The sequence below is a fragment of the Gossypium arboreum genome, chromosome 1, assembly GCF_025698485.1.
Source record: "Gossypium arboreum isolate Shixiya-1 chromosome 1, ASM2569848v2, whole genome shotgun sequence".
In the NCBI taxonomy this organism is placed as follows: Eukaryota; Viridiplantae; Streptophyta; class Magnoliopsida; order Malvales; family Malvaceae; genus Gossypium; species Gossypium arboreum.
In genome coordinates, this window is record NC_069070.1 from 103,520,815 (window position 1) to 103,534,945 (window position 14,131).

Here is a 14,131-nt window from a genome sequence, read left to right on the forward strand (position 1 = left end):
ATGGCCTTCCTTGTTGATTTGTTGATAATGCCGTTTGGCGATTTTGATATGATTTTGAGTATGGATTGGCTTACAGAGCACGGGGTGATTTTGAATTGCTGTAAAAAGAAGTTTGTTGTTCAGAGTGAAAGCGGTGATAAGATTGAGGTGAATGGTTTTTGAACAAGTGGTTCAACTCGTATTATTTCAACAATTCGAGCTAATAAACTTCTTCATTAAGGTTGTGAAGCTTTTCTAGCCTATGTTATAAATTCGAATTCTATTGGTAGTCAGTGCAGTAAAATTTGAACAGTTTGTGAATTCCTGATCTGTTTCCCAAGGAATTAATGGGATTACCACCGGATCAAGAGGTTGAGTTTACAATTGAAGTGTTTTCTGGTACGGCTCCGGTGTCAATGCCCCTTATCGTATGTCACCTACGGACTTGAAAGAATTAAAAGTACAATTGCAAGACTTATTGGATCGTGGTTTTATACGCCCTAGTGTTTCGCCTTGGGGAGCTCTTGTGGTTTTTGTTAAAAAGAAAGATATTTCGATTAAGAATCGATATCCTCTACCCTTTATTGATGACTTATTTGATCAACTAAAAGGAGCTTATGTCTTTTCAAAGATTGATTTGAGATCGAGTTACTATCAGTTGAAGGTAAAAGAAAATGATGTACCGAAGATGACATTTCGTACACGGTATGGTCATTATGAATTTTTGGTGATGCCTTTTGGATTGACGAATGCTCCGGCAGCATTTATGGATCTCATGAATCGTATCTTTTAATCATATTTGGATTAATTTGTGGTAGTTTTTATTGATGATATTTTGGTCTATTTGAAATCTGAATCCGAGCATGAGCAACACCTCAGAATTGTTTTGCAAGTGTTACGAGAGAAAAAGTTATACGGAAAGCTTAGTAAGTGTAAATTCTGGTTATCAGAGGTTGTATTTTTGGGTCATGTTATCTTAGCAGATGGAATTAGAGTTGATCCGAAAAAGACAGAGGCCATTGTTCAATGGAAAGCATCGAGGAATGTGTTAGAGGTTCATAGTTTTCTTGGATTAGCTGGTTATTATCAAAGATTTGTAAATAGATTTTCGAAGATAGTTTTGCCAATGACAAAGTTGTTACATAAGAATGTTTAGTTCGTTTAGGATGATCAATGTCAAGAAAGTTTTGAGAAATTGAAGTAGATGTTGACTGAAGCGTCAGTTTTGACTTTACCGAAATTGGGAAAGGATTTTATCGTTTATAGTGATGCTTCTTTAAGCAGTCTTGGTTGTGTTTTGATGCAAGACTGAAAAGTGATTGCTTATGCGTCTCGTCAGTTGAAAACGCATGAAAGTAATTATCCGGCACACGATATAGAGTTAGCTGTTGTGGTTTTTGCTCTAAAGATATGAAGACACTATTTGTACGGCAAAAATTGTTATATTTATACTGATCATAAGAGTCTCAAATACCTTCTATCTCAAAAGGAGTTGAATTTGAGACAGCGTCGTTGGGTCGATCTTTAGAAAGATTTTGATTGTGTTATTGATTATCACCCTGGTAAAGCTAATGTTGTAGCTGATGAATTGAGTAGGAAATAAATTGCGAGAAATGTTTACTTAGCTCAGTTCAGTATTAATGACGATGGAAGCCTATTGGTTGAATTAACTATCAAATCGATGATGTTTGATTGGATCAAGTCAACGGAGTTAGAAGATGACAAGTTGGCGAAGAAAAGAGAAATGGTTCAAAATGGTATATTAGAAAATTTCAGCATTCATGATTATGGTTGTTTGAGATTTCATAACAGAATTTGTGTTCTGGATGTTTCTAAATTGAAAGAGTTGATACTTTGTGAAGCTCATGATAGTCCTTTTGCTTGGCATCCTGGAGGAACAAAAATGTATCGTGATCTACGAGAATTTTATTGGTGGCCAAGAATGAAAAGAGATGTGGTTGAATATGTGACTAAATGTTTAACTTGTCAGCGAGTTAAGGCAGAACATTAGGTTCCCATCGGATTACTTCAGCCTATTTCTATTCTTGAATGAAAATGGGATTGTATTACAATGGATTTTGTAGCGGGGTTACCTTTATCGACAAATAAGAAAAATTATGTTTGGGTACTTGTTGATCGACTTACGAAATTAGCTAATTTTATAGTGGTCAGGACTGATTGGTCACTTCAAAAGCTTGCTAAAGTTTATATTCAAGAAATAGTGAGATTGCGCGGTGTTCGTATGTCGATAATTTTTTATCAGGATCCGCAGTTTACTTCAAGATTTTGGAAACAGTTGCACGAATCTCTTGGCACATGACTTAATTTTAGCACAGCTTTTCATCCGTAGACCAATGGACAATCTGAACGTGTTATTCAAATTTTGGAAGACATGCTTCGTACTTGTGTTATTGATTTTGAATCAGGTTGGGATCATTACTTACCTTTGGTTGAATTTGTATACAACAATAGTTTTCAATCAAGTATTCAAATGACCCCGTCTGAAGCTTTATACAGTCGAAAGTGTCGATCACTTGTTTGTTGGATGGAATTGAGTGAAAGAAAAAAGATCGGGCTACAATTAATTCAAGAAACAGAAGACATTGTTAAGAAAATTAGAGATAGATTGTAGGCAGCTTTTGATAGACAGAAATCATATGCAAATTTGAAACGTCGAGATACTAAATATTCTGTTGGTGATAAAGTATTTCTTAAAGTTCCACCTTGGAAGAAAATTTTGAGATTTGACTGAAAAGGGAAACTAAGTCCTCATTTTATTGGACCGTATAAGATCACAAAAAGAATGGGACCAGTTGCATATCGTTTACCTTTACTTATGGAATTATAGAAAAGTCATGATGTTTTTTATATTTCACAGCTTAGAAATCAGATCCATCTCACGTTATTTTGACAGAGGATATTGAAATTCAATCCGATTTGTCGTAAGAAGAAGAACCAGTTGAAATTTTGGTATGAGAAGTGAAATAATTACGTAATAAGCGAGTCCTATTAGTGAAAGTGTTGTGGAGCAGTCATAGTGTTGAAGAAGTGACTTGGGAACCGAAAGAAACTATGAGATCTCAGTACCCTCACCTTTTTTCAGGTAAATTTTGGGGACAAGATTTATTTAGGGGGAGAATTGTAACAACCTGATAGTCGCAGGTGTCAGAAAATGCATTTTTGGGACTTTGTCTTCATAAATCAGATTCGTAAATATTTAATAAATATTTACGAAGCTAAGTGTGAAGTTAGTTAGGTTTCGGTTAAGTGAATTTGCATGAATTAAGAGTAATTAGGTATAAGGACTAAATTGTATAAAGGGTGAAAGTTAAATTATAGATTAAAGAAAAATTAAAGGGACTAAAGAAGCAATTATAACATTGTCTTAAAATGAGGCGGCATAAGGTGAAAATTAATATAAATTTTAAAGTTAAAAAATATATATTATAATAGATTTATTAAGTATATATATTATATTATAATAATAAAACAAATAAATAAAAGAAAAAAATAGAAATAGAAAAAGAGACAAAGCAAATACGAAATAGAAAAGAAAGAAAGAAAGAAAAAAGAAAAGGGAGAAAGAAGGAGACGAATGCCTTGGGGCTTCAAAAATTCAAAGTTTAATTGGTTAGTCAATTTAGTCCCTTTTATCTTGTAATTTTATGTTTTTGGAATCCCGTGTTAAGTACTACCCGGCCCATGCCAAAATTTTAGAAATTATTGAGTTTTTAAGTGTTATTAATGTTGAATAATTTTAGTATTAGGGATTAAATTGATAGGTTTTTAAGTTAGAAATGAAAAAGGATTAAATTGTAGAATAAATTGTAAATTTTGAGTAATAGGGACTAAATTGTAAAAATTCAAAATTTATGGATTTGAGGAAAAATAGGGATTTAAATTTAGTTTAAAGTGGAATTTGTATAAAAATATAAGATTATATGTGAAGAAATAAAATTAGTCTCAGTTTAAGGACTAAATTAAAATTTAGGCAATATTTGAGTAAAAATTGAAATATTCAATATGAAATTGAATTGTGTTATATTGATGATTTTTAATTGTTTTAATTTCTTAGCTAACGTCGCACCGGAACCCTCGAAAAGATAAAGTCGACAAGGGATAGCTCGGAATTTCTGGTTTATATTTCTATAATCCAAACTTAGTTATTAATTGTTGTGTTTTGATTAAATGTTTATGGTAAGTGACTGAGGTGAGTATTTGGCATTTTGATATTGAATTGAATTTATATGTATATATGATTATATGAAAAATTGTTATTGGGTATTTATTGTTTTTGAAATGTGAAATTAAATCCTATTAACTATATCGGACTGAGTCGGATATAGATGGCATGCCATAGGATTGGAAGAGTTCAGGGATTTCTTCGACTTCGAGTCGATGAGACACTGGGTGTCAATTTAATACTTCATATTAATTTGATGAGGCACTGGGTGTCAAATTATTACTTTGAATTATCCGATGAGGCACTGGGTGCCAAACTGGTGTGTTTTGGTTGGATCCATGTATCCGTCCAAGTCTGAGTTGTGTTAATAGGGGTAAATGAATAATAAAGTTTTATAATTGATACTGAAATTGTATGGTATGAGAAATGGAAGTGAAATAGTGAATTGAAAATAGAATGTGAAATATGTTGCAAATATATGGAATATATGAGTTATATACTCATGAAATGAATATGGAATGAATAATGCAATTATATAATGAAATGTGAAATAAATTGTAAAAGCTATTTATATAGCAAGTATGAGAATTGAGATATTTGTGAAACAAATGAAATATGATATGGTTGTTGTAATATTTAAATATTAATATGTGTTTATATTTCAATTATATATTTGTAATTTCTTATCTTTAAATATTTGGATTATAGAAATATCACTGAGTTTTACTTAGTGTACGGTTTTGTTTTCCGTGTGCAGGTTAGGTACATAATTTTGATCATCGATTCAGCATCCAACAACAATCCCGAACTCAAACGTGGTGATGTCTATCTTTTTGTGTCGGCATGTACCTAAGGTGTCTAACTATTGATTATTTTGTGAGTTGATTGTAAATGAGGTTATAAATATAATGTTAGTTTGGTATATATATAAATATAAACATGTGAAATTAAGTTAATGTTTAAGAGATCATGAATTAGGCAAAATAGATTGAAGTTGGCATCTTTACGAATTGGACTTGAATGATGTTTTATTGATATGAATTGATGATACAATTGTGGTACCTATGAGGGTACATTGGTTAGACAGCTAAGATGTTTGTTTTGATATGATTTGGATGTGTTTAATTGTGTTTTGAATTGGTTAAACGAATAATTTTTGAGTTGCTTATTGTCCAAGCTTGCAGGGAATGGTAAACTTGTTGTTTAAGGTACATTTTGAGTCCATACGGCTAGACACATAAGTGTGTGACTGAGCCGTGTGAGACACACGGGAGTGTGATTGGGCCGTGTGAGACACATGACTAGTACACAGGCGTGCGAGGCCATTTCGAACAGTGTGACCCAAGTTAGAGAGTTACACGGGTATAGACACGGGCTGGGACACAACCTTGTGAACCCTACAGCTTTGAAAATTTTTAATACTTTTTGAAAAATTCTCCGAGTTTCCGAATTAGTCCTGATTTGTTTCTAACGCGTATTTTGGACCTCGAGGGCTCAAATAAGGGATAGTGTGTATGATTTTAATTGGTTTTTAACCTGAATATAATATGAAAAGAAATGTTTGTAATTTATGTCTATTTGATCGATAAGCTTCAGTGATGCTCCAAAACCTATTCCGGTAACGGATGTGGGCTAGGGGTGTTACACGAAGTCACCCTAAACTCTTCCTATCCTATGGCATGTCAACTATATCCGACTCTGCTTGACCAGTTAATAGGGTTTTTCATTTCATATTTCATTATCACTCAATATCTCAATTCACATCCATAAATATCATAAACACATTTATTCAACATATGGCAGCAATAAAACATCGCAGTATATACTCATTTTCACATTTGTATAACTATATGCCCTTTTCATACATATTCAATTTAATCCTCTCACTCACCTTTTTATACTGAACTGTAAATAGTTACAATTTCAATTAAATATAACTACAGCTATAATTCTAAATGCATAACAATTTAACACAAACATACTGTATGAACTTACCTAATACAACCAGCAAGCAAATTTGTTCGTAAAGACTATTCTGTAAATTTTCTTTTTTCCAGCTTTCCTCCGTACAAATCAAATCTTGATCTATAATAATTAAATTTAATCTTATCAAATTCAAATACATATTCCAACACACTTTTATGCATATACCCTAAAGTTTTCATTATTTACACATTTTTTATAAACTTTTACATTTCTTTCAATTTAGTCTTTAAACCTGAATTTCCAAATTTAACAAAATTTCACACATACCTATGTTAACTGAATTTATTCATATTTTAGTAGAGTCCAAAATTACTCAAAATTCACAAGAGTTCCATGAAAATTTTAATATTTTAACAAATTAATCCTTCAACTAAAAACTAGCTAAAATCACTTTCCAAAATAGTTCTAAACATCAACCAAGACTAAAGTTTCATCATTTAACTTCAAAAATACTTAGAATTCATCAATGCTAAATTTCAAAATCTTAAACAGTTTCGAAAATAAAGATACGGATTAGCTGGACCTAGTTGCAAAGATCTCTAAAACATAAAATTTATGAAAAATGGATAGAAAACTCACATACATGCAATGGAAATATCAAAGCCGAAGCTTCCAACGTTTCTCCCATGGTTGTTTCGGTTCTCAAATTAAAACAAGAAGAAGATGACAATGCTTTATGTTTTCTTATTATTATTTTTTAACTTTGTAGCACCCCAAACCCGGCCCAGAAGTTATGGCCGGATCCGGCATGCCACATCAAAAACGTAAAAAAAAAAATTCATTCTAAGTCCAGAAAATCGTACTTGATGTTCAAAAGATTAATTCATTAAGGGTTAAAGTGAATGGAAGTCGTGCACCGGTAGGAAACCGGAAAGAGGAGGTGAGTCCATCTGATCGCTATACCAAACTCCTTCGGATCCAATCCTAGACATGCAAACCACCATTGCCATACCTTAACGTCATGTATATTTCTAGGAAACCGATTTGATTAAGTCCTTTTTAGGAAAAGTGATTAACTTTGGAAAATATCTTCATTGCGGAAGCTTTGCTTGTCTTTGTGTTATTTTGAAAACAATTGCTGTTTTTGAAAACGCGCCTTAAAGCTATCCAATTCCAACAGTCAAATATAAATATTACCTATCTTAATAAAACATATAAAAACCATCAAAAATAAATAAGCGGCCTTATTACATTTAAAAGCCCAAAACCTCAAACGTAATTAAAAGGATGTCCAGTTCACCAGAAGAAAATCAAACTTTCAGAACGGGTGGCCACTCCGAATTCTCTCACAGCTCCAAGCCCACTATGGTTGGGGATTTCTGCGTGGATGAAAATAAAAGGGTGAGTTTGGGAAACTCGGTGTAAGGAAAACCCATTCAAAGCCCAAGTCACTCAAGCCTATTGGGCCTAAGCCCATTCAGTAATAATGGTCTTGGGCGAGCCCTTTTCAGATTATAATAAACCGGGCCTTAGCCCTTATTCAAATAACAAGATGGCCCATAGGCCCATTTCAAAATACATGCAACATCAAGTAAACATATGCAAGCCCATTTGGGTAATAGTGGTACTTGGGCGAGCCCTTTTCAGATTATAATAAACCGGGCCTTAGCCCTTATTCAGATAACAAGATGGCCCATAGGCCCATTTCAAAATACATGCAACATCGGTAAACATATGCAAGCCCATTTGGGAGACTACTCAACCCACCAACCACTACACTCCACCCGTACCAGCCATACACTCCATGTGGGGAATAGCTCAACCCACCCAAACCCAACACTCCACAGATTTGCAACTTTGCTCGATTATCAATAAATTGAGGCAAAGCCTCCAAGACGTGGACAAGCCACTTTCAAGACTTCCTCGTCAATATCCCAATCCCATGCATCGATAATAACAACATGGCATGCAATAAATAACAACGATCAAACATGCATTTAGGTCAATTTAACCCTAGGGGTATTTCGGTAATTTATCTACTAAGGGCAAAACTGTAAATTTTCCACTTTTAAAGGTATTTTAGTAATTTATCTATTTTAGGGCTTTTCATGCATATTCCTACTTTTCACGTACTAATGAATCACGCATCGAGGGTTCTACCGAATTGGGCCCGTTGGCCCATCATTCCAATTTTGGCCCATTAAGCCCAAAAATATCGAGGCACGTAAATCATGCACTTTGCGTCCAAATTTTACAGCTTACCAAAAACATTAATCGATTTACCTCACGAGCATTCGCACACTCGCAAATCTACAAAATACCGATTTTCGGCATTTCGACTTTTCGACTTTTGCCGATCCGGACTAAGAAAGAGGGTGTTAGTTACACACACATTTGCGACGATATCTTGATTTGAGATCCACACACGAACCGCCTACAATTGGATTACTAACACATTAATCTAACTATTCAAATACGAACTACGTATTAACCCCTTATAATATTCGGCCAACCACACCTACAAATCATAGTAAGCTTATAAGAAAATAATTAGCAACTCATTAACAAATTTATGTCAATGTTTACCACATAATCATAATTTCACTGCAAGCTGTCTTGCTGAGCAACAGTCACTAAATCATTTATAAATGGAGCTACGAAACTCCAAATCAAGTTCCATTAATTTTCCTTGAAAATAGACTCATATATCTTCTATCCATAAAATTTTCAGAATTTTTGGTTTAGCCAATCAATACCAGATTTTTCTCAAAGTTTCCCATGTTTCACTGTTTGACTAATCTGACCACTCTTCATTACGAATCAAATTTCTCATTGTACAGAATTCAAAATATGTTCTTGTTTATTTCATTAGAAACTAGACTCAATAAGCTTTAATTACATAATTTATTCAGCTTCTAATTCTTCTCCCACAATTTATGGTGATTTTCCAAAGTCACGTTATTGCTGCTGTCCCAAGCAGATTTATTACCAAATCACTCTTTCACACATACCTTGCATGCATGTTATTTAAACATGTATATCACCAATCAATCATTACATATCTATGATTTTACTTAAGTATAATCTCCATTTCATCATTTTAAAGCACAACATGTTAGCCGATTTTTCCCTTTAGCATCTAAGGCACATGCATGCTCATTTGTTTGGCTCAACTTCACCTATCTTCCATTTTTCATCAAAAGAACATGAAACAACAACCATTTCCTTCATTTTAATTCATGACTAAATGCTCACAACACAACTAAAAATCAAAATATACTTCAAGAGTTAAGGTAGAATCAAGAAGAACTCATGAACCTCAAAATAGAAGCAAGGTACCAAGAACTTACCTTCAATTTTCCTCCTCCTAATGACCGAATACTCAAGAGCTTTCTCCTCTCCTTTCTCTTCTCTAACTTTCAGCTATGATGAACAAAGATGGACAAAACTTTGTTCTTTTCATCCCTTTTTATTTTAATAAAACTTCATATTTCATCCATTTAATTCTTTAATACAAAAGACATGAAATCCTTATCATGAAACATTTACCTAACCCATTATCATGAAACATTTACCTAACCCATTATCATGGAACATTTACCTAACCTATTATCATGAAACATTTACCTAACCTATTATCAATTTGTATCAATTTGTACCATAAATTATGGATATCAAGTGTACATTTTGTCTACAACAACATGATGGCTGGCCACTTCATGTAAAATGGGAGGTTTGTCATGCAAATCCTCCTATTTTGCACTCCTATTTATTTGGCCACTTCAATTTAGCCTATAGCATTTTCAAACATTTTCACATAGGTCCTATTTCATAATTTCACCCCCTTTTTCTTATGGAACAAAAATTAACTAAAATTGCCGGGTTCTATCTTAAGCTTGGGCTTTCTAGAGGCTCACTAACATAATTAAACCTATGCCAACATTCACAGGATTCCCGAAAATTGGGGCGTTACAACTCTACCCTCCTTAAAGAAATTTCATCCTCGAAATTCACCTAATCCAAACAGATGAGGGTATTGCTGTTGCATCGTCTCTTCTAGCTCCCAAACTCAGAAGTTTCCCCTTCCTTAACTTGTTGAAAACGAGTGACCAAAGACTCATCGTTCAACTGTTTTTCCTTAATCTGATCCACCCAGGTTGGCCTCACTTGCAACTTAGCCAACAGACTTCCATTATCATACAGACTCAAACGAGCAAACATTGCTCTCAGATCAGATACAGCTCTACGACTTAGAGCATCCGCTACCACATTAGCCTTGCTTGGGTGATACTCGATCGAACAGTCATAATCCTTAAGCAACTCAATCCATCTCCTTTGCCTAAGGTTCAGCTCCTTCTGAGTCAACAAATACTTAAGACTCTTATGGTCAGTGTATATAATACACCTTTCTCCGTACAAGTAATGTCTCCAAATCTTAAGTGCAAATATCACTGCTGCCAACTCTAAATCATGAGTCAAATAGTTTCCCTCATGAGGCTTAAGCTATCGTGATGCATATGCAACCACCTTACCCTCTTGCATTAACACGCAGCCCAAACCCACGTGTGATGCGTCACTGTACACAGTAAAATCATTCCCAAACTCCGGTTGAATTAACACAGGTGCTTCAGTCAGAATTTTCTTCAACTTCTCAAAAGCTTCTTACTGCTTCTTAGTCCATACAAATGGTACTCCTTTCCTTATGAGTTTTGTTAGACTGATGCCATCACAGAAAAACCTTCTACAAACCTTCTGTAGTATCCTGCCAGTCCTAGGAAACTCCATATTTCCGACACCGTCCTAGGCGGCTTCCACTCCAAAATCGCTTCAATTTTCCGAGGGTTTACCTTAATCCCCTCAGCAGAGACCACATGTCCTAAGAAGGTTACCTCCCTCAACCAAAATTCACACTTGCTGAACTTCGCAAAGAGTTCCTTCTCCCTTAATACTTACAGCACTATACGGAGATGCTCATCATGTTTCGTTTCAGTTTCAGAATATACCAGGATATCGTCAATAAAGACGACTACGAATTGATCCAAAAATGGTTGGAACACACGATTCATCAGATCCATAAACGCTGCAGGAGCGTTCGTTAGTCCAAATGGCATAACCAGAAACTCGTAATGACCATACCGAGTCCTGAATGTCGTCTTTTGGATATCTGCCTCCTTGACCCTTAACTGATGATATCCAGATCGAAGGTCGATCTTGGAAAATACAGAAGCTCCTCTAAGTTGGTCGAATAGATCGTCAATCCTTGGTAGTGGATACTTATTCTTAATCATCAGTTTGTTCAACTAGCGATAATCAATGCTCATCCGCATCGTACCATCCTTCTTTTTCACGAATAGCACTGGTGCTCCCCATGGAGACATGCTTGGCCTAATAAAGTCCCTATCCAACAACTCTTGAATTTGAGCCTTTAACTTCACTAACTCCTTCGGTGCCATCCTATACGGTGCGATAGACACTGGTGCCGTTCCAGGCAATAAGTTGATTCCAAACTCCACTTCTCGGTTCGGAGGCAATCCTGGAAGTTCTTCTGAAAAAACATCTTCGAATTCCTTTACGGTCCTAACCTTATCCATTGTCAGTCCCTCCTCTTCCGACTGACTTACAAATGCCAAATAGACCTCCCAACCTTTCCGAATCCACTTTTCGGCTCTTAATGCCGACACCACATTGGACAAATAATCCCTTCGCTCACCTATCACCATAACCTCCTCATCCTTTGTGGTCCTTAACACCATTCGTTTAGCAAAGACAATCCGAGTTGCTTTATGCTTAACAAGCCGTCCATTCCCAAAATGAGATCAAACTCTCGAACGGTAACTCTATCGATCTCCGGAGAAAATCCTACCTTGAGTTTCTAAGGGTACATCCCTATACAGCTTTGTCTACCCTAACCGAAAGTGACCCAAGGGACTTAGTACAGATACCCCACTCACAATCTCCTCGAGCAGTCCAAGTCGTCCATAATCCGCTCGTGGCCTCCAACCAATATTCCGCCACATTCGGGCTATACCGACACGCCTTAAAGATCTCATTAGTTAGTCCCAAGTCATTCGAAATAGATCCACAATTTCGTTGTTCGAACTTGCTCAAGCAACCTTTTCGAACACGAAGCATTGCTCGTGACAGGCATCATCCTCAGACCTTGTGGTCATGAGACTCTACCTCTATTGTCGGTGGTACGGTGCATCGCCGCCGGCATATGTCCCAAGACGAAGATACCGCCGAGCCCTTCCTCGCTACGCCCACGGCCTCTTCCACGAGTAGTTCTTGTACTCATATCGTATTATCTTGATTACGAATTTTATGCATCAATTAATATTCTAGTGTTTATTACAAATGTTTTATGAATCGACAAGAGTTCGAGTTTGTTTTCACGTAATCAAGTCTAGCTACAGTTTCAGTCTCTTATCAGATTTTCCTATGGTTTCAGTATCATCCTATCTAGAGTATCCTAGCAGGATTTTAGTACAGACAGATAATTCAGGAAAATATTCAAAAAAATTCAGAATACTTACAGACTTGAGCCGGAGATTCGGAATGCCACCTTCTAAAGATCTAAATTTTGAAAATCAAGTTTTTCGCATTCTTTATAAAATTTTCGCTTTCAAAAATCTTTGTTTTTGTAAACCCATTCCACAGCCGAGTTGTTGTAATCTAGGCTTTGATACCACTAAATGTAGCACCCCAAACCCGGCCCAGAAGTTATGGCCGGATCCGGCATGCCACATCAAAAACGTAAAAAAAAAAAATTTCATTCTAAGTCCAGAAAATCGTACTTGATGTTCAAAAGATTAATTCATTAAGGGTTAAAGTGAATGGAAGCTGTGCACCAGGTAGGAAACCGGAAAAGAGGAGGTGAGTCCATCGGACTGCTTAAGTACCAAACTCCCTTCGGATCCAATCCTAGACATGCAAACCACCATTGCCATACCTTAACGTCATGTATATTTCTAGGAAACCGATTTGATTAAGTCCTTTTTAGAAAAAGTGATTAACTTTGGAAAATATCTTCATTGCGGAAGCTTTGCTTGTCTTTGTGTTATTTTGAAAACAATTACTGTTTTTGAAAACGCGCCTTAAAGCTATCCAATTCCAACAGTCAAATATAAATATTACCTATCTTAATAAAACATATAAAACCATCAAAATAAATAAGCGGCCTTATTACATTTAAAAGCCCAAAACCTCAAACGTAATTAAAAGGATGTCCAGTTCACCGAAGAAAATCAAACTTTCGAGCGGTGGCCACTCCGAATTCTCTCACGACTCCAAGCCCACTATGGTTGGGGATTTCTGCGTGGATGAAAATAAAAGGGGTGAGTTTGGGGAAACTCGGTGTGTAAGGAAAACCCATTCAAAGCCCAAGTCACTCAAGCCTATTGGGCCTAAGCCCATTCAGTAATAATGGTACTGGGCGAGCCTTTTCAGATTACAATAAAGCGGGCCTTAGCCCTTATTCAAATAAGATGGCCCATAGGCCCATTTCAAAATACATGCAACATCAAGTAAACATATGCAAGCCCATTTGGGTAACAGTGGTCTTGGGCCGAGCCCTTTTCAGATTATAATAAACGGGCCTTAGCCCTTATTCAGATAATAAGATGGCCCATAGGCCCATTTCAAAATACATGCAACATCGGTAAACATATGCAAGCCCATTTGGGAGACTACTCAACCCACCAACCACTACACTCCACCCGTACCAGCCATACACTCCATGTGGGAATAGCTCAACCCACCCAAATTTAACACTCCACATTTGCACTTTCTTCGCTCTCGGTTATCGAAGAATTGAGGCAAAGCCTCCAAGACGTGGACAAGCCACTTTCAGACTTCCTCCGTCAATATCCCGGTCCATGCATCGATAATAACAACATGGCATGCGATAAATAACAACGATCAAACATGCATTTAGGTCAATTTAACCCTAGGGGTATTTGGTAATTTATCTACTAGGGGCAAAGCGTAAATTTTCCACTTTTAAAAGTATTTTAGTAATTTATCTATTTTAGGGTTTTTCATGCA